This window comes from Panthera leo, chromosome A1 (genome assembly GCF_018350215.1).
Source record: "Panthera leo isolate Ple1 chromosome A1, P.leo_Ple1_pat1.1, whole genome shotgun sequence".
Classification (NCBI taxonomy): Eukaryota; Metazoa; Chordata; class Mammalia; order Carnivora; family Felidae; genus Panthera; species Panthera leo.
Genome location: NC_056679.1, coordinates 38,934,290 through 38,954,689, shown reverse-complemented (window position 1 = coordinate 38,954,689; position 20,400 = coordinate 38,934,290). Strand labels below are relative to the sequence as shown.

At 34.7% G+C, this 20,400-nt stretch overlaps 1 long non-coding RNA gene across 2 annotated transcripts in view; it reads right to left on the bottom strand.

Moving 5' to 3' along the window:
* LOC122213422 overlaps positions 1-20,400 on the bottom strand; it is a 263,719-nt gene that overhangs the window by 47,684 nt on the left and 195,635 nt on the right. The window contains exon 4 of one of the 2 annotated variants that reach the window (XR_006199502.1): positions 8,574-8,684. The exons of the other annotated variant lie outside the window; for it this stretch is intronic. This is a non-coding gene — a long non-coding RNA (uncharacterized LOC122213422). Of the gene's footprint in view, positions 1-8,573; positions 8,685-20,400 lie in introns of those variants that run through there. 2 annotated transcript variants of the gene reach the window in all.

Here is a 20,400-nt window from a genome sequence, read left to right as displayed (position 1 = left end):
AATTTATAGGTGGAAGAGAAGGAGTATCTGAAGAAAAATATGCTAAAGATGTATGGGAGAGGGACAATTGCTGGTACAGTATCCTGATAAAAAGAATGAAAGAAGTATTTAGAAAAGGAGAAATATAGCAGAATAAAATAATTATATAGACATTATCTAATACTTGGCATGCTCTGTTATATGAAACATATTTCATTTTATTTTTACTTAATCCTAACAGAATGTCTAGAAGATGGACATTGTTATCTAAAACTGAAATCATCCTACTCCTCAATAACCCTGGCATATTTTTCTCCTCCTGACTCTCACCTTCATTAAATGGCTCCATCATTCACTTAGTCTCTCAATCTTGAAGGTTTGGAGTCATAGTTGACTCCCCTCCCTTCCTAAACCCCACATCCATTTAATCAAGTCCTATGATTTATATTACTGTAATAGTCACATTTGTAGCTTGTATTCATATAACATGCTTCCCACGAAGTACTTTCTAAACATTAACTAATTTAATTCACACAATGACCCTATGATGTGAATACTATTATTATTACTATTAATCCAAAATGAAGAATTCATATTTTAGTAAAAAATATGTTAAAGCATACATACCTAATATGTGATAAAATCAAAATTTAAACTCTAATTTCTCTGTCTCCAAAGTGCATGTGGCTAATCAATTTCTAATATTACTTCAAGTGCTTCGGGTGCTCCTTAGATCTTCTTTAACTACCTCTTTATAGTACAAATCATGTCTCACTTGCACAAGTATAGTTACTTACTAACTTGACTTTCTACATCTACTCTTGCCCCCTCAAGCACAGTCTCCCCCACTGAACTCAGACAATTATTTGTAAATTAAAATCTTATTAATTTCTTATTTCATAATTTCTTATTTCAAAACACATAACTGGCTATCCTTTCTTTAGGAAAAAAGTCCTAACAGAAACTTCATGTGGATTTTTTTTTTCATCTCTGGATCCACTATTGGCAGCATTGCATTTGAGTTAATCTACTAACTTCTCATGTTCTAGCCACATTAGTAAGGAATATCCTTCTTCCTTTCATTTCTCTCTGATGGGCAATTGCATACATAGTTTCTATTGCCCATGTCAGATACCTTTCACAACCTTTGTTAAATACTAAATCTACTCAATCTTTAGATTTCAGTTTAAGCACTGTTTTCTCAAAGTAGATTAAAATTTCACTACCCCGTGACCCAAGATTATTTTTATAACCTTCATTATTCCATTTAGGTATTCAATTTCTGGGTTTCCTATTTATAACTTCTATGAAGATAGGGATCAAGTTTATACTATTCCTTGATTCCCTACACACACGCCTAATATCCAGAATAGCGCTTACACAGAGTAAATGTACGTGGCAAGAATAAATCAAATGCAATCAGACATACAATGGAAGTTGTATGGAAGCTGTATTTATTCCAAGAATAACTACTATTATGAAATGTTAATTATCATGGTATCATCATCTCTTAACATAACAAAGTTTTAATTTCACAATTTCATATTGTTAACTCACACCTGTTATATCAAAAAAGATAAAAAGTATTGGTAAGGTATTGAGAAACTGGAACCCTTATACACTGTTGTGAGAATGTAATAATTGTGCACCAGCTATGGAAAATAACATGGAAGCTCATCAAAAAATAAACAAATAGAACTAACATATGATCTGTCAATCACACTGCTGAATATATATCACATTATTTTAAAATTGGCTATTTGCATATCATCCATCCAAAATACATAGGTTGATAATTTAGCACATCTTCTCTTAGCTTTATAGTGTCTAAGAAAGGGCCTTATTGTTTATTGTGGTAGAGTAACTGAATAGACAGAGTTATTTATATACAGAAAACAACTGTTGTACCAAGAAAGAAACAGGGAGTATCATTCCAACAGATTGGAATATCTGGAGTATCCAAAATATGGATTAAAAAAAAAGCAACAATTTCTAAAAACTAGCAGCTTCCTTCATTAAGATTGCTGGAGAGTGACTGCAAAACACAGTAGTGTCTAAGATAACCAAAAGATTGATTAGGTTCTTCACATTTGGGTTAAATATTCAATTGATTCTCTCATGTATACATTTGTTTATCCAGCCAATATTTATTGAAGTTTCATAATGTTTGAGGCCTTGTTTTACATGTTTATGACAGAGCAATTAACAAAACTGAGAAATCACCTTCCCTCAGGGGCTTCTATCCAATAGAAAAGCAAGCAGTAAACCAAAACACTATAAACATATAATGCAAGGCTAGGTAGATAAATTGTGGAAAGACAATAAAGTATATGCCAAGGATGTAGAAAAGGTGTCACTCCACGAGCCAGCTGCCTGTTTTTGTAAATAATATTGTATTGTAACACAGACATACTCATTTATTTTCATATTGCCTATGGCTGTTTTCATGCTACAATGATTACGTTTAAGTAGTTGTGATAGATACATGCATTAGAGATTAGTATATTTACTTTACTATCTGGCTTCTTAAGAAAAAGTTTGCTGGCACCTGGTGTAGAGCACGGCATTTAGACACTAGTTAGGGAAGGTTTCTTTACAGAGGTAATCTTTTGGTTTATGAATAATTTGAAGGAGATTACGAAAATTACGGGAAGGCACAGATTCGAGGCACAATCTAAAAGACTGGATAGGGGCATGCTTAATTAATGTTTTGTCAAAATACATAGTAACTATTTTAGCTAGAGTAGAGTGAGCAAAAAGCAGCATTGACAGGAAACATATTAGAGAAGAAATCAGGTATATTATCATGAAGAATTTTGCAAGGTAAGTAAGATCTTTCCATTTTTATCTAAATTATTTTTGAGAAGGTGCTGAAAGGATTTGATTGAGAAGCATCTTATTGGGGGATTTAATTTTATTCTTTTTGGAGAATATGTAATAGAAGGCTGAAGTCAAAAAGGAATAATGACAGATTGATTCGATGTAAGCAATGATGGTTTGAACTTGGGAATAACATGGAAATGATAAGAAACTGTCTGACAAGATAAAATTTGAAAGCAGTTAAGAACTGCTAATGGATTGACTATGGTATAACAGAGGAAAAAAAAGTCACTGATAACCAGATTTGGAAAGGAGGACGTTTATCTGAACGGGGTAGGGACATTTGGGGAGATTGTGAATTGGAGGAAGAAAATCATGGGTGAGATATGCAAAGAATAAAAAGAAAGGGATCCAAGTATATCACTAAAGAAAGCCAACAGGCCACCTGGGTGGCTCAATGGCTTAAGCATCCAACTCTTGGTTTCATCTCAGGTCAGGACCCCAAGGTTCATGAGTTCCAGTCCCATATCAGGCTCTGTGCTGACAGTGTGAAGCCTGCTTGGGATTCTCCTTCTCCCTTTCTCCATCCCTCCCCCACTCGTGCTGTCTCTGTGTCTCTCAAAATAAATAAACATAAAAAAAAGAAGGAAAGAAAGCCAAGAAACCAGGAAAAAGAACAAAAGATTAGAGAAAATGTATAAAAACCATAAAACAAGTAACAAAATGGCAATAGATACATATCTATCAATAATTACTTTGCATGTAAATGGACTGCATGCTCCAATCAAAAGACATAGGATGACAGAGTGTATTAAAAAAACAAGGCCTATCTCTTTGCTGCTTATAAGAGATTCACATAAGACCCAAAGACACACAGATTGAAAGCGAGGGATGGAAAAACCTTTATCATGCAAATGGATGCCAAAAGAAAAGCCCTTAGCAATACTTATATGTAGAAAACGTCTTGCTTTCATGGGGCTTACACTTATTAGGTAGACATATAATAAACGTGATAAATAATGGTTATCTATTACTGTTTAGAAAAACATACAAAAACTTGAGTATATATAAAAAAGTATTTTCATCACTTATGTATGGGTTATCTGGATTCAAATGGGCAGTTCTTGCTTGGAATTTCTCATGGAGCTGCAGCCAATTGTCTGCTGAATCTGCAGCAGTTATTAGAAAGCTTGACTAAGATGGATATCCAAGAGGATTCACTCACATGTCTGCCAATGAAAGGTTACCATCAGCTGAGATGGAGATGTGCATTGATGCACATACCCTTGACCATTTCATGTGATTTGAAGGCCCACAGCATGCAGGTTAAGTTCAAAGAGGGAGAGACCCAAGAAAAGCATCAGAAAAGACCTGAGTGAAAATGACAAGATTCCTTATGATATAGCCATGGAAATTCCAGAAAATGACTTCTCTTGCATTCTATAGATTAAGAAGTCACTTGCCTGCCAGTTCAAGTTCAAAAGGCAGGTAATTAGAATCCACCAATGTTACACTGCACATGAGTACGTGGGATGAGAAAGAATGTCATGCCTCCTTTGGAAAAGGAGAAAAATAAACCAGGGAAGATGAAGAGGAAGAATCTCAGGGATTTACAAGTTTACATAGGAGGCTCAGGGTAGCTCTCACTGAAAAGCTCAGATATTGGTGAAGACTTTGTAACAAAGTATCACTTAGAAAATAATCCATGTGCTTGCCCAATCAATGTGGCTGTAGTGAAGTGAGAGAGAGAAAAGAATATAATGATGCCAGAATCATAATTGGTGGTCTTTCCAGTTGGAATCCCTTAGGCACTGTATGAATTTTTTTTTCCCCAAGTTAGGTGTGTTTTGAACAGAAGACTGATACATTGGAAGTTGCCTTATATTTAAAGTGAAATATAGCCTCCTACAGAGGACAAGATGAAACCAAGACCAGCTAAGAGGTAATTGGAATAATTCAGATAATGGATGATGGTAGCATGCACAAAATGCAGCCTAGGGAAGTGATGAGAGGTGGTAACATTCTGGATATATTCTGACAGAAGAGCCATCGGCTTTCCTGATAGATAAGAGGTGACTGGTGAGCAATAAAAAGAAGCAAAGATTACTAGAATTTGGGGGGCCAGAACAACAGAAAGAATGATGTTTGCATTTAAAGAGATTTTCAGAAATTTGGGCATTAGGGCAGCATAATTATTCTGGGAGTAGGTAAAGTACTTGTTATTGAGATGAAGCGGTCAAAGAACAGAGAAGTACTGAAAGAGACAAAGAGGTAGGTATAAATCCTTAGGGGAAAGAGATTATAACCATGTCTGTCTGTCTCCTTACTACTTAGCACATTTCAATTTTTATAGTAATGCTGAGATAATGTTAGATATGTTGTGTTTAATTTTTACCCAAACTCTTTAATTATCTAACTAAAAATACTGTCATATTGATTGTGTGTTAAAGCGATTGAAACCTATGCACAAGCTTCCCACATTTTTTTTTTTTTTTTTGGATTTCACACTCTATAATTTCTTGGTGGATGTGGTTATATAGTAAGGAAATGTGTCTAAAGTTCTGTTTAACTGTCTTGACAGATCTTTCTTAAATGCAATTAACAATGACTTCAATTAACCCACTTCTGCTTTATAACACATAAGTACAATTATTTTAAAACTCAAGAAATCAAAACAAATATACTGTTTAATTGCAAGTAAATTTGGTCAATAATTAAAATAAAACATAAGGCTCACACTATATTAGCTATGCATGCATTCTGAAAATATAAGCATATTCCTAAAGAGAAATTAGAAATTGGTGAGAGAGCATTCATAAAGGAATAGAATTTTCAGGTGGCTACAGATTTGCTTAGTTTGGGCATGTCTGAGGTGGCTTCTGGTTGGAAAATTGTTTGAGGCTTCATTTTTACCTTTAACAGGAGTTAAAGGGCTCAATATAAGGAATGTGCTAAAAAAAAAAGATAAGATGAAAAATCTCTCTGTGCCATCTACTCTCTGCCCTCCAGTAAGTATGCCCTGATAAATTAGAAATATGTTAAGCTAAGTTTTTAGTTGTATTTATTGAACAATAAATTCATTTATTTACCTCTTAAATGACATTTAATTCACTTCTAATTTTGAGCTATTATAAATATAATATCAAAAATACTATAAAGATATATATATATACATATATACATACATATATATATTTATGTATATGTGCTGTGATTTCTGAGGGATGCTGGCTATATCAAGTTGTACATGAGTATGGGCTTTAAAACACTGAGCAATTTTCCTCCAAAAAAAGCAAGTACTAATGAGTTTTTTCAACAATGTACGGAAAATTCCACTTTTCACAGGATAACCTACTTTAAGATATTCTCACTTTTGAGATTGTCCATCTTCTCATTTAAAAATGGTAATTTTTTTTTAATTTTCATTTATCTGGGTTGCAAATCTTTCTGTAAGTATGTTAGTCCTTTCAAATCTTCCCTTAATTTGAAATCTTACCATTTTTATCATCTAAATGAATTTTAACAGCTATTAATATGAATGTGCATATATGCTAGGAAATTAGAAGATACATCTTGTTTAAAATATTGGGGCACCTGGGTGGCTCCGTCAGTTAAGCATCCAACTTCAGCTCAGGTCATGATCTCATTGTTCATGAGTTCAAGCCCCACATTGGGCTCTCTGCTGTCAGTGCAGAGTCCACTTTGGATCCTCTGCCTCCCTCTCTCTCTCTGCCCCTCCCCTACTCCTTCTCTCCCTCACTCTCTCTCCCGAAAAGAAACATTAAAAAAATACTTTTATTTATTTTTTATTTTTTTTAATGAAATTTATTGCCAAATTGGTTTCCATACAACACCCACAGCACATCCCAACAGGTGTCCTCCTCAATGCCCATCACCCACTTTCCCCTCCCTCCCATCCCCCATCAACTCTCAGTTTATTCTCAATATTTAAGAGTCTCCCATGGTTTGCCTCCTTCCCTCTCTGTAACTCCAGCCCCCTTCTCCTCCCCCAGGTCTTCAGTTGAGTTTCTCAGTATCCACATATGAGTGAAAACGTATGGTATCTGTCTTTCTCTGCATGACTTATTTTGCTTAGCGTAACATAACATAGTATAACACTCTCCAGTTCCATCCACATTGCTACAAATGGCATGATTTCATGCTTTCTCATTGCCAAGTAGTATTCCATTGTATATATAAACCACATCTTCTTTATCCATTTGTCAGTTGATGGACATTTAGGCTCTTTCCATAATTTGGCTATTGTTGAGAGTGCTGCTATAAACATTGGGGTACAAGTGCCCCTATGCATCAGTACTCCTACATCCCTTGGGTAAATTCCTAGCAGTGCTATTGCTGGGTCATAAGGTAGGTCTATTCTTAATTTTTTGAGGAACCTCCACACTGTTTTCCAGAGTGGCTGCACCACTTTGCATTCCCACCAACAGTGCAAGAGGGTTCCCGTTTCTCCACATCCTCTCCAGCATCTATAGTCTCTTGATTTGTTCATTTTAACCACTCTGAATGGCATGAGGTGATATCTGAGTGTGGTTTTGATTTGTATTTCCCTGATGAGGAGCGACGTTGAGCATCTTTTCATGTGCCTGTTGGCCATCCGGATGTCTTCTTTAGAGAAGTGTCTATTCATGTTTTCTGCCCATTTCTTCACTGGGTTATTTGTTTTTCAGGTGTGAAGTTTGGTGAGCTCTTTATAGATTTTGGATACTAGCCCTTTGTCCGATATGTCATTTGCAAATATCTTTTCCCATTCCGTTGGTTGCCTTTTAGTTTTGTTCGTTGTTTCCTTTGCTGTGCAGAAGATTTTTATCTTGATGAGGTTACAATAGTTCATTTTTGCTTTTAATTCCCTTGCCTTTGGAGAGGTGTCGAGTAAGAAATTTCTGCAGTTGAGCTCAGAGAGGATTTTTCCTGCTCTCTTCTCTAGGGTTTTGATGGTTTCCTGTCTCACATTCAGGTCCTTCATCCATTTTGAGTTTATTTTTGTGAATAGTGTAAGGAAGTGGTCTAGTTTCATTCTTCTGCATGTTGTGGTCCAGTTCTCCAGGCACCATTTGTTAAAGAGACTGTCTTTTTTCCATTGGATACTCTTTCCTGCTTTGTCGAAGATTAGTTGGCCATACATTTGTGGGTCCAATTCTGGGTTCTCTATTATACTCCATTGGTCTATGTGTCTGTTTTTGTGCCAATACCATGCTGTCTTGATGATTACAGCTTTGTAGTAGACGCTAAAGTCTGGGATTGTGAGGCCTCCCGCTTTGGTTTTCTTCTTCAATATTACTTTGGCTACTCTGGGTCTTTTGTGGTTCCATACAAGAAAGCCAGTGTGACAGAAACAAAGAGAGTGGAGAGACACAAAGCTAAAAGAGAGAGGCTATTTAAAGCAGAGTAATTTTTTATTTTAAGATAAAATTGAGGCTATTGAAGGATGTTAAGCAACAATGAAAAATTATAAAATATCAATTTCAGAAAGGTCATTCAGAGTCATCTTGTGAATAACAGATTATAGGAATCGGGAAAAATGTAAACAGTTAGTCATCTATTGTAATGGTCCAGAAGAGAGAAGTTTGCTAGTGTAATCTAAAAAGAAAACAAATAAATAAAAAAGAGCAGAATCAGACTGAAAAATACAGAAAACAAACTGATGGTTGCCAGAGGGAAGGGGGTGAGGAAATGAGCAAAATGGGTGAAGGGGAATGGGAGTTACAGGCTTCCAGTTATGGAAAGAATAAGTCATGAGAATAACAGGTACAGCATAGGGAATATAGGCAGTGACATTGCAATAATGTTATATGGTGACAGATGGTGGCTACACCTGTGCTGAGCCAGCATAACTTATAGAGATGTTGAATCACCATGTTGTACACCTGAAACCAATATAATATTATGTGTTAATTATATGCAAATAAGAAATTAAAAAAAAGAATTATCTGTTTCTTGAAATTGTCCTCTAACTTGCTTTAAAATTATATGCCCAGAGTGTTATTTTGGGTAGCGACACGACCACTCTTAATACTTTTAGTGCTTTTCCATAGCTCTTCACCACTTCAACTTCTATCTTATTATTATCTTCTATTTTTTTAGGTTTATGATTTTGTCGTTAACTAGATTCATCATTATATAATATAAGAATTTTAACTTAGAAGTGACAGATCTATATGATGAGCCAAAATTGACTGTAGATGGTATCATGGGTTACATGAAGGTAGCCATCAGTTTACTAAGATGACAGACCCGCCCAATAGCAAGAAATTACTAATCAATAGATCAATTTTTTGTGCTATGATTAATCAACAGATTAATTTTTTGTGCTGTGATTCCAGTACTTGTCAAACATGCAATGATGTGCTGTTGGCTAGCATAGCCCAATAAAGATTAAAATACTGTGGGAATATTTGGTGACACTGGCCAACTTTGTTAATTTCTACATAGTGAATTTTGTTATTGAGAGATCTAAAGCATATTTGAAACAGAACAGCATCGTGTTGAGGCCAAGTAGTATACCCTTTTTTAAGGCGTCTATAATTGAGATGATCTCCAAGTAATATCATCTGTTCTACAGTTCTTTTCAAAACTCTGTTTTTGTGGAAGTTTGGAGATAAAGGCAACTTTATACACAAAGTTCCCATGTTTTGCTATTGTGGACATAAGAACCTCTCTTTCTCTCAGGTACAATGAAATCTAGAGGTTTCTAGATTTTTGGCTGGCAGGCCTGTTGCTTTGTTTGCTCCTTAACAACAGAAAAATGAGTTAAGACCTATTACTCATATACCGATGATTTTTTATAAGAAACTGGTTTCACAGGAAGCTTGATAGCAAGCAGGAATAGGATTTATAGTCAGTGAAATGGGACTGGATTTCTACATTCCTTAACCTAAATTAAAATGGGAATAATTGCAGTGAATATGAGATCTATTACTTTTTTTTAAATTTTTTAAACGTTTATTCATTTTTGAGAGACAGAGGACAGAGTGTGAGCACGGGAGGGGCTCTAACCCATGAACCGTGAGATCATGACCTGACCTGAAGTCGGACGTTTAACCACCCGGGCGCCCCACAAATTTATTTTTCATTACTCAAATCATAATTTTTAATACATTTGAAGACCAACTGTGCAGACAGATGGATATTTCAGTTTCATAAAACTTTCTTATAAACAAATCATATATAATGTAAATGATGAATATTTTAATAAGAAGGAAGGATGTGGCTACATGGTATATAATTCAGCTCCCAAAAGAAAAAAAAAATTCTGACTTTAATGATTAATTCTTATTGTTCAAATAAGATAATTAACCTTATTTTCAGTGTAATTTTACTGGATGATTTTAAGAAATACTCCAATATGTTCAGTTCAATAAGTTCTATTACTGAGAATATAATGAAAATCTAAGTAATCTATAAAATGGAAAAGTCATACTTTTTTCCTTTATAGAAAACAATGTCCCCATTCATATTTATACCCCATTCACTAAAAAAAGAGAAAAATATCATTTTTAGTGAAACTTCAGTATTTCTTTTATTTCCATACATATGGCTTTAAAAACAAAATTCTGGCTTCTTTTATATAATAACTGAAAACAAGCAAAATAAACACGAAGAAGAAAGGACTCAAAATGAAAGATATTTCTCAATTTTATCATCAGTAAAACATATCACTTAATATACAACTTGACAGATGTTCTTATTGGGCTAAAATAAAGCATTTGAATTAGAAGATGATTTATATCATCTTCTAGATCATCTTTTAGATCTTTTGTATCCTGTCCTCCAGTGGCAATTCTCTGGTTGTTTTCAATGTTTACATTTATTGCTATTTCCCATATTTATAAGTTAAGACCAATTAATTATAGATATGGAGCTTTATTCCAGTCGCCTTTTTTCTATATTTTTGAAGATATATAAACTTTCCTGTATTTCCTAAGATAATTCTACTTTTGGTTGTTTATTGTTTTTAAAAAGCTAACATTAAGTCTCCTCTTTATTAACGCTGAAATTTTTATTAGAACCAGATTCAATGTCCAACTACTAAATGTAATTTTATTAAGAATGTGCATCCATGCATAAGTATCAGATTGTATTAATTTACAAATGCAAACTTCAAAATTGATAAAGGCATGATATCAATGTCCAAACTACTTTGACCTTCTGGTTTCTAGGACTCTGAGTAGTTCTACTTTCCCACAAGCAACCACATTAAAGAGCCCACTGGTTCTTCTTCCTAAAAATTCAGTTAGATTGTCATATGATGTCTTAGATTCAAATGTGGCAACTAATGAAAAGACTAATGAAAATTCTCAGACTTCCTATGTCAGCAGGTTTTGTTGTAGGCTTTCTAAGATACTCAGTTCTTGAGCCATAGAGATAATAATAATCTCGGCATAATAATGTCATGTGGAAATATTTCCTTAAGGTGGAGAGTACGTATAGCGCTTAAGTACAAATACAGAAATGTATGTTGATTTTATATTGTAATTATAAAATATAATATCTTGAAGTCCTTTCAAGTTTTTTAAATAAAATCAAATATATTTCCGAGAATAATTTCAGACTTTTACAGTTCTTTTCAATTAAAGGGAAATCAAATGTATTTAGTAAAAAATAGTAAATATGCAGTAATAATAAATATGTGGGTACTAATTACTGGAATTAATTTACACACAATGGGTAATGGACAAGTTTCCTAAGTTCTTTATTTTCAAGATTTTGGGAATTAACTGTCTTGCCTTATGGCCATTGACCAAGAGATGCTAAATATAGAGCACCCCATAAGACTATGCTTTGCATATAAGACTCTTGGTGGCACTGAACTCTATCTGTGACACTAAACTTGAGTTTACTATATTTTATTACTATCTGATGATTTAAGAGTGCCTTGGAAGTGAGGTATAACTTTTTGAAGAGAGAGGAAAATAAATACATTATTCCAGTGTGGATGCGATGACATTTTCAACAAGCAGAGTATTTGAGTCGCCTGTTTGTTTGTTTTATAGAGATAAATGCGTGTTACTATGACATTTTCAAATATCAGACAACAGTTTAACAACTTCAACAGAAATATGATTGAGAAAAGGCGCAGAAGGACTCCGTGAAAGCTTGCTGAACATTATTACTCTTTCCTTCAAATAGATTTTCAATGAGAGAATAATCAAAGATAAATCATCACATTTTAATTTTAGTAATTTTGTAAGAATATGGTGAATTGAACAATTAAGACAAAGCTAGAGATTAGAAGTCATATGAACAAAATCTGCATTCGAATAATATGCTAATATGCTTAATATGTTAATAAAAAGTAGGAAAAGATCCTATAATTGTATTGCATTTTCAAAAAATGTTAAACAATATTGTGCTTCTAATATATTTAGAAGATAAAAGTACAAAAAGATGAACTACAAAAAGAAGTGTAAGAAAAAAGCCTAAGTATAGTTAGGCTTTGAGATCAACATTCAACAAAATAAATGGTTGACTAATTGTTGGAACATTCACTATATTTTAAATAATAAGTTGCAATCAAGTAAAATAATAGTAAAAACGCTTGTTATAAAAAAGACATACACTCAGAATAGGAATAAAAAAGCCTAGAGGAGACCTGCATCTCTACCTTCTTACTGAAGTCACATATCCCTTCTGGACTTGGTAGTTAAGTGATTTTACCTGTCAATTCACAAGAAATTATAATTGCAATCATGTGTGGCACACAGGATGCTAGTACCCTAAATATATCATGCCATAATCCTTGCAGTCTTTAACTATATTACCTAATATGGCAAAAGGGACTGTTCTAGGCTGAATTGTGTTTCCCTCAGAACTGGTATGTTGAAGTCCTAACCCCAGCACCTCAAGATATGAATGTTTGAAAATAGGGCCTTTAAAGAGGTGGCAAAGTAAAATGAGGCCATTAGGGTGAGTGCTGATCCAATCTGACTGGTGTCCTTAAAAATAAGAGGAAATTTGGACCATAGAGAGACACCAAGGATGCACATACACAGGAAAGGCCCATGTGAGGACACAAAGAGAAGGTGGCCATCTGCAAGCCAAGGAGGCCTCAACAGAAATCAACTTGCTAACATCTCGATCTTAGATTACTAGGCTCCAGAACAGGGAGAAAATGAATTTCTGTTGTTTTCAAGCCATCCATTTTGTGGTATTTTGTTATGGCAGCCCAAGCAGATTAATAGAAGGATTTTGCTATTATATTAAAGATCATGAGATATGAAGATTAACCTGGAATATCTGGGGGAGCCCAATTTACTCATAAGAGTTCTTTCAGAAGAAAGAGGGAGGGTCAGAATCAGAAAGATGTGATGACAAAAGCAGAGACCTGGATACAAAACTGAACGAAGAGGCCATGGAAAAAGAAATGTAGGTTGCTCTAGAAGCTAAAAACAGTAAGGATGGATTCCCCCTAAAGTCTCTAAAATGAAGGCAATTATGTTGACACCTTGATTTTAGCCTTTAAGATGCATTTCATGTTTGTGACCTCCAGAACTGTAAGATAATGAATTTTTGTTGTTTTAAACTAGAAATCTTGTGGTAATAAGTTATAACAGCAATAGAAAACCAACACACCTTGGCCTCTAAAACCCAAAATACATTTCAATAAAATGTCAAAGAATTGTTTTCAGTTTAGGGAATAAACTTTCTAATTAAAACTAATAAATGCTTGTACATTCTTAATAGTGTTGTATTTCCCATGAGGAAGGATTCAAATAATACACTCAATATTCATAAGCAGTTATATTATTCATGAGTTTATAGAGCTTTTTGGACATTATTTAAATGTAGTATCAATATATTTTGTCATCATTGTAACATTTTATAGTAAAATGTTGAAATCAAGAGCAGTTTAAAAAAGTGCTAGTAGAAAGTTATAGTCATCATTTCTAGAAAAAAAAAGGGACAATTATAAAAAGTATAACTTATAGGTTCCACTTCTTGCTTCTTAAAACTTTCCAGCTTAGAGACAGTCTCAAACATGGAAGAGAATTTGAGCAAATTTATAAATCTTTCCTGACACTGGAAAAGAATACTTAATGAACTTCTTAGTTCCTGTGTCTGATACATAATAGGTTTTTAAATCATAAGTGGTCTAATTGAGGTTTTTGCTTGATAATATTAACATTGAATACAATCTAATTTTCTTTGCTGAGAGTCAATATTTACTAAGACGTTTTATCATAGTAACATTTTCTTAGGCTTGTTTGCTGGGATGAAAATAAACTAAAAAACTTCTGAATATTCTATGCTCTTGGCAGTTAAATATTTCATTTAAAAATAATATGGAGTTATGGATGCTTGGGTGGCTCCGTCTGTTGAGCGGCCAACTTCGGCTCAGGTCATGATCTCACAGTTTGTGAGTTCAAGCCCCACATGGGGCTCTGTGCTGACAGCTCGGAGCCTGGAGCCTAGAGCCTGCTTCGAATTGTCTCTCTGTCTCTCTCTCTCTCTCTGCCCCTCCCTCCCTCACGCTCTGTCTCTGTCTCTCAAAAATAAATAAACATTAAAAAAAAATTAGGGGTGCCTGGGTGGCTCAGTCAGTTAAGTGTCTGACTTTAGCTCAGGTCACTACCTCGTGGTCCATGCGTTGGAGCCCTGCATTGGGCTTTGTGCTGACAGCTCAGAGCCTGGAGCCTGCTTCAGATTCTGTGTCTCCCTTTCTCTGCCCCTCGCCTGCTCATGTTCTGCCTCTGTCTCTCAAAAAATAAATAAAAATATTTAAATTTTTTTTAATTTAAAAAGTTATATGGAGTTATAACTCAATTAAATAGATTGTAACTGAATCTCTGCCAAAGTCTAGTGTCTGTGTTAAAAGTGGGAGGTAACAAAAATCAAAGTCAAGAGGTTAAAAAAAGGGAGAGATAAAAAGAAAATAAATTACAATAATATAGCTTAAATTATTTTTATAGTACATATACACAGAAACAGAGAAGGGAGGCAGCTTCCATTCTAGGCTAGAGAAAAAAACCCACAATTTTGTTAAAAGAAAATAAGATTTGCAGTGTATCTTCATTTAATACCTGAACAGATCATACAATTGGAGTAGAGGGTTTCCACTAATCAACACTACAAAATATGAAACAATCCAATTAAAATTATGACTCTACTGATATTAAGGATATAAAATGTGCTGAGGAAATTCAGGTGAAGCCTTAAATAAAATGTTTTGTAATTAGAATTGTATTCTGAATGAAACAAGAGTTAACTATATGCATTTTTATGGCAAAAGGAAATATAAAACTGTCCAAGGCAAAGTTTGCACTTCCCTTTTTGAAAGGCCCTCATTGGACTACAGGCCTAAAGCTAAAGTTGTCTTCAGTCCATTTTTCAGGAATCAATAACTAACTGTATGATTTCAATTATGTTAATTCACCATGACTTTTTTTTATGGTTTATAGCATGGTCTATCATGGTGACTAAACTATGTGTTTATTTGAAAAGCATGCATTTGTATAGTAATGTGTAGTGTTCTATAAATATACACGAGATCTAGAAGACTGCAATTGTCAGATCTGTGAATTTACTTTTTAAAATGCCACCTAACAATTGCTGTATAATGCATAATATTGATAATCTAGATTAGTATGATAATCTATTATTATTAATATTGCATTAATAATCTTGATAAAAGTTAGAATAACTAAGGAGATAGAGTGGTAGAGAAAGATAAATGCACTGGCTTCCTGGTTTATTTCACAGTGGAAATGGTGGAAATTGACATTATCAATAAGTTGGAAGCCCTACGATGTTTGGTTTTGGTGATTTCTTTCTAAGGGTAAGCACTATCTTGACAATGTCAGCATATACTGGTCTTCCCACTTTTGTTACCTCATATAAATAAAAGGTTAGGATGTACTAATTTTTTTAAGCCAACATTCTTTTTGTTCTTAATGCTCTATATTATTTCTCTTCAAATACTACTTTTTAATATATATTACATATTTCTTTCCAGTTTCTGTCTTTTATAAATAGCACTGGTATAAACATTCTGCTGTATGTTGGAGCATTCCTAGAATGGGATTATTGGGTCATAGGGAAGGCCTATGGCCACCTTCAACTGATGCTACCAAACAATTTTTCAGATGTTGGATCAGTTGGTTTAAAATATTTATTTTTGAGAGAAAGAGGGAGAGAGAGTGAGAGTGCACGAGCAAGGGAGGGGAAGAGAGAGAGACAGACAGAGAATCCCAAACAGGCTCTGCGCTGTCAGTGCAGAGCCGGACATGGGGCTTGAACTTATGAACTGTGAGATCATGACCTAACTGAAATCAAGAGTGGATGCTTAACTGACTGAGCCACCAAGGCACCCCAAAGGATGTTGTATCCATTTACTTTCCCTCCACAAGGAAGAATTCCAATTACTCACTGACACTTGAGATTTTCCAACTTTGTCAGTTGCCATTGCATGCTCTCTCATTAGGTTTACTTTGGATTTCCAATGACCAATAAAATTACGCACATTTTCACAGGTTTTGGTTAACTGGTTATCTCCTTTTGCAAAGTGTCTGTTCAAGTCCTTTTTTTTTCTTATTAATTATTAGAAGATTTTTTAAAAATTTAATATTTATTTTTGAGAGAGAGACAGAGAGAGAGACAGAGAGAGAGACAGAGAGAGAGACAGAGTGCAAGTCGGGAAGGGACAGAGAGAGAGGGAGATACAGAATCCCAAGCAAGCTCCAGGCTCTGAGCTGTCAGCACAGAGCCCAAAGTGGAGCTCAATCTCATGAACTATGAGATCATGACACAAACCGAAGTTGGACATTTAACTGACTGAGCCACCCAGGCACCCCTAGAAGATTTTAAATTATAATCTGCTTACAAGTCATTTGTCAGAAGGAGATATTATGAATATACTCTCCTATTTCATAAGGTATGTTATTGCTGTTTAATAGTGTCTCTGGTGAATAGAAAATTTACTATTGTGCAGTTTATCCTGTTTTCTTTTATCCTTGTTACCATTTCTGTCCTGTTTACAAAATTTTTGTTTAATCCATTGTTAGCAAAATGTTCTCCTATGATTTTTTCCAAAAGCTTTTTGTTTTATTATTCATGTTTAACTGTGAAATTCATCAGGAATTTCTTTATATGTACATATGAAATTAGTAAGATTGAACTGTAAGAAATCCCTGATATTTAAATGTTTTTGGCCTATTTAAACAACTCAATTTATGACTTAACTTACTTTGTATAAGTTTTGTCAAGTTTTGGCATCAATGTTGTATTGGTTTCATTAGTTTGAACTTGATAAAAATTAAAAGACTGGAATTAATCAGTATTAGAGAAAATATATAGAATTTGGCATGTTTATACAATGTTGACAATAGTGAGAATTAAAAATCACAGGGAACTGAACGTTTATAAACAAATTAACATATTTTGGGGCTCTCTCTATAAGTGTATGCGCACAAAGATAAAATCCTATTTAGCTGTGGTCCACTCACTTCCTTCTAGAATATACAATTTTATATAAAAACAAATACTTTTTTTTGTTTTTGAGATATTTCACTTATCTTTTAACACATTACCAATATTCTCAAAAAGAAATGGTTATGAATCAGGTTTGCTCATCCTTCTTGAGTTAAGTTCAAATGAATTTATTATATTCTTCATTTCTTTTCACCTTTTACTGTGACTATTTCACTCTTTCATTGATGATATCATTGTTCAATCTCCTTTCCATTGATTTTGTTGTTTTCAAAGCATTACAGAGAATCAAGAAGATTAAAAATGCCTTTATTCTACCATTTTTAACAGCATTAATTGTCCCACAGATTTTGAACTACATCTTTATTGTTGTTATTATGTTGATTTTGCTGATGAGTAGTTTTTTTTTTAGTTTATTTTTTTTTAAAGTATGTATTTATTTTGAGAGAGAGGTAGAACACAGGAAGGTCAAAGAGAGAAGGAGAGAGAATCTCAAGCAGGCTCCACACTGTCATCATGGAGAGGGATGTGGGACTCAAACTCACAAACCCTGAGTTCATGACCTGAGCCAGGATCAAGAGTTGAACGCTTAACCAACACAGCCACGCAGGCACCCCGTTGCAGAGGAGTTTTAATTTTCTCTTCTACTAAATAAATTATTTTGAATGTTCTCAAAAGTACTTTATTAGTTTGCTTTGTGAAAGAAAGTAACCAGTATATATATATATATATATTTTTTTTTTTCAATATATGAAGTTCATTGTCAAATTGGTTTCCATACAACACCCAGTGCTCATCCCAAAAGGTGCCCTCCTCAATACCCATCACCGACCCTCCTCTCCCTCCCAACCCCCATCAACCCTCAGTTTGTTCTCAGTTTTTAAGAGTCTCTTATGCTTTGACTCTCTTCCACTCTAACCTCTTTTTTTTTTCCTTCCCCTCCCCCCTGGGTTTCTGTTAAGTTTCTCAGGATCCACATAAGAGTGAAACCAAACCATATGGTATCTGTCTTTGTCTGTATGGCTCATTTCACTTAGCATAACACTCTCCAGTTCCATCCATGTTGCTACAAAGGGTCATATTTCATTCTTTCTCATTGCCACGTAGTACTCCATTGTGTATATAAACCACAATTTCTTTATCCATTCATCAGTTGATGGACATTTAGGCTCTTTCCATAATTTGGCTATTGTTGAGAGTGCTGCTATAAACATTGGGGTACAAGTGCCCCTATGCATCAGTACTCCTACATCCCTTGGGTAAATTCCTAGCAGTGCTATTGCTGGGTCATAGGGTAGGTCTATTCTTGATTTTTTGAGGAACCTCCACACTGTTTTCCAGAGTGGCTGCACCACTTTGCATTCCCACCAACAGTGCAAGAGGGTTCCCGTTTCTCCACATCCTCTCCAGCATCTATAGTCTCCTGATTTGTTCATTTTAACCACTCTGAATGGCATGAGGTGATATCTGAGTGTGGTTTTGATTTGTATTTCCTTGATGAGGAGCGACGTTGAGCATCTTTTCATGTGCCTGTTGGCCATCTGGATGTCTTCTTTAGAAGTGTCTATTCATGTTTTCTGCCCATTTCTTCACTGGGTTATTTGTTTTTCGGGTGTGGAGTTTGGTGAGCTCTTTATAGATTTTGGATACTAGCCCTTTGTCCGATATGTCATTTGCAAATATCTTTTCCCATTCCGTTGGTTGCCTTTTAGTTTTGTTCGTTGTTTCCTTTGCTGTGCAGAAGATTTTTATCTTCATAAGGTCCCAGTAGTTCATTTTTGCTTTTAATTCCCTTGCCTTTGGGGATGTATCGAGTAAGAGATTGCTACGGCTGAGGTCAGAGAGGTCTTTTCCTGCTTTCTCTTCTAGGGTTTTGATGGTTTCCTGTCTCACATTCAGGTCCTTCATCCATTTTGAGTTTATTTTTGTGAATGGTGTGAGAAAGTGGTCTAGTTTCAATCTTCTGCATGTTGCTGTCCAGTTCTCCCAGCACCATTTGTTAAAGAGACTGTCTTTTTTCCATTGGATGTTCTTTCCTGCTTTGTCAAAGATTAGTTGGCCATACATTTGTGGGTCTAGTTCTGGGGTTTCTATTCTATTCCATTGGTCTATGTGTCTGTTTTTATGCCAATACCATGCTGTCTTGATGATTACAGCTTTGTAGTAGAGGCTAAAGTCTGTGATGCCTCCTGCTTTGGTCTTCTTCTTCAAAATTACTGTGGCTATTCGGGGCCTTATGTGGTTCCATATGAATTTTAGGATTGCTGGTTCTAGTTTCAAGAAGAATGCTGGTCCAATTTTTATTGGGATTGCATTGAATGTGTAGATAGCTTTGGGTAGTATTGACATTTTGACAATATTTATTCTTCCAATCCATGAGCACGGAATGTTTTTCCATTTCTTTATTTCTTCTTCAATTTCCTTCATAAGCTTTCTATAGTTTTCAGCATACAGATCTTTTACATCTTTGGTTAGATTTATTCCTAGGTATTTTATGCTTCTTGGTGCAATTGGAATGGGATCAGTTTCTTTATTTGTCTTTCTATTGCTTCATTATTAGTGTATAAGAATGCAACTGATTCCTGTACATTAATTTTGTATCCTGCAACTTTGCTAAATTCATGTGTCAGTTCTAGCAGACTTCTGGTGGAGTCTATTGGGTTTTCCATGTATAATATCATGACATCTGCAAACAGTGAAAGCTTGACTTCATCTTTGCCAATTTTTATGCCTTTGATTTCCTTTTGTTGTCTGATTGCTGATGCTAGAACTTCCAACACTATGTTAAACAACAGCAGTGAGAGTGGACATCCCTGTCGTGTTCCTGATCTCAGGGAAAAAGCTCTCAGTTTTTCCCCATTGAGGATGATGTTAGCTGTGGGCTTTTCATAAATGGCTTTTATGATGTTTAAGTATGTTCCTTCTATCCCGACTTTCTCGAGGGTTTTTATTAAGAAAGGGTACTGAATTTTGTCAAAGGCCTTTTCTGCATCGATTGACAGGATCATATGGTTATCTTTTATTAATGTGATGTATCACATTGATTGATTTGTGAATGTTCAACCAGCCCTGCATCCCAGGAATGAATCCCACTTGATCATGGTGAATAATTCTTTTTATATGCTGTTGAATTTGATTTGCTAGTATCTTATTGAGAAT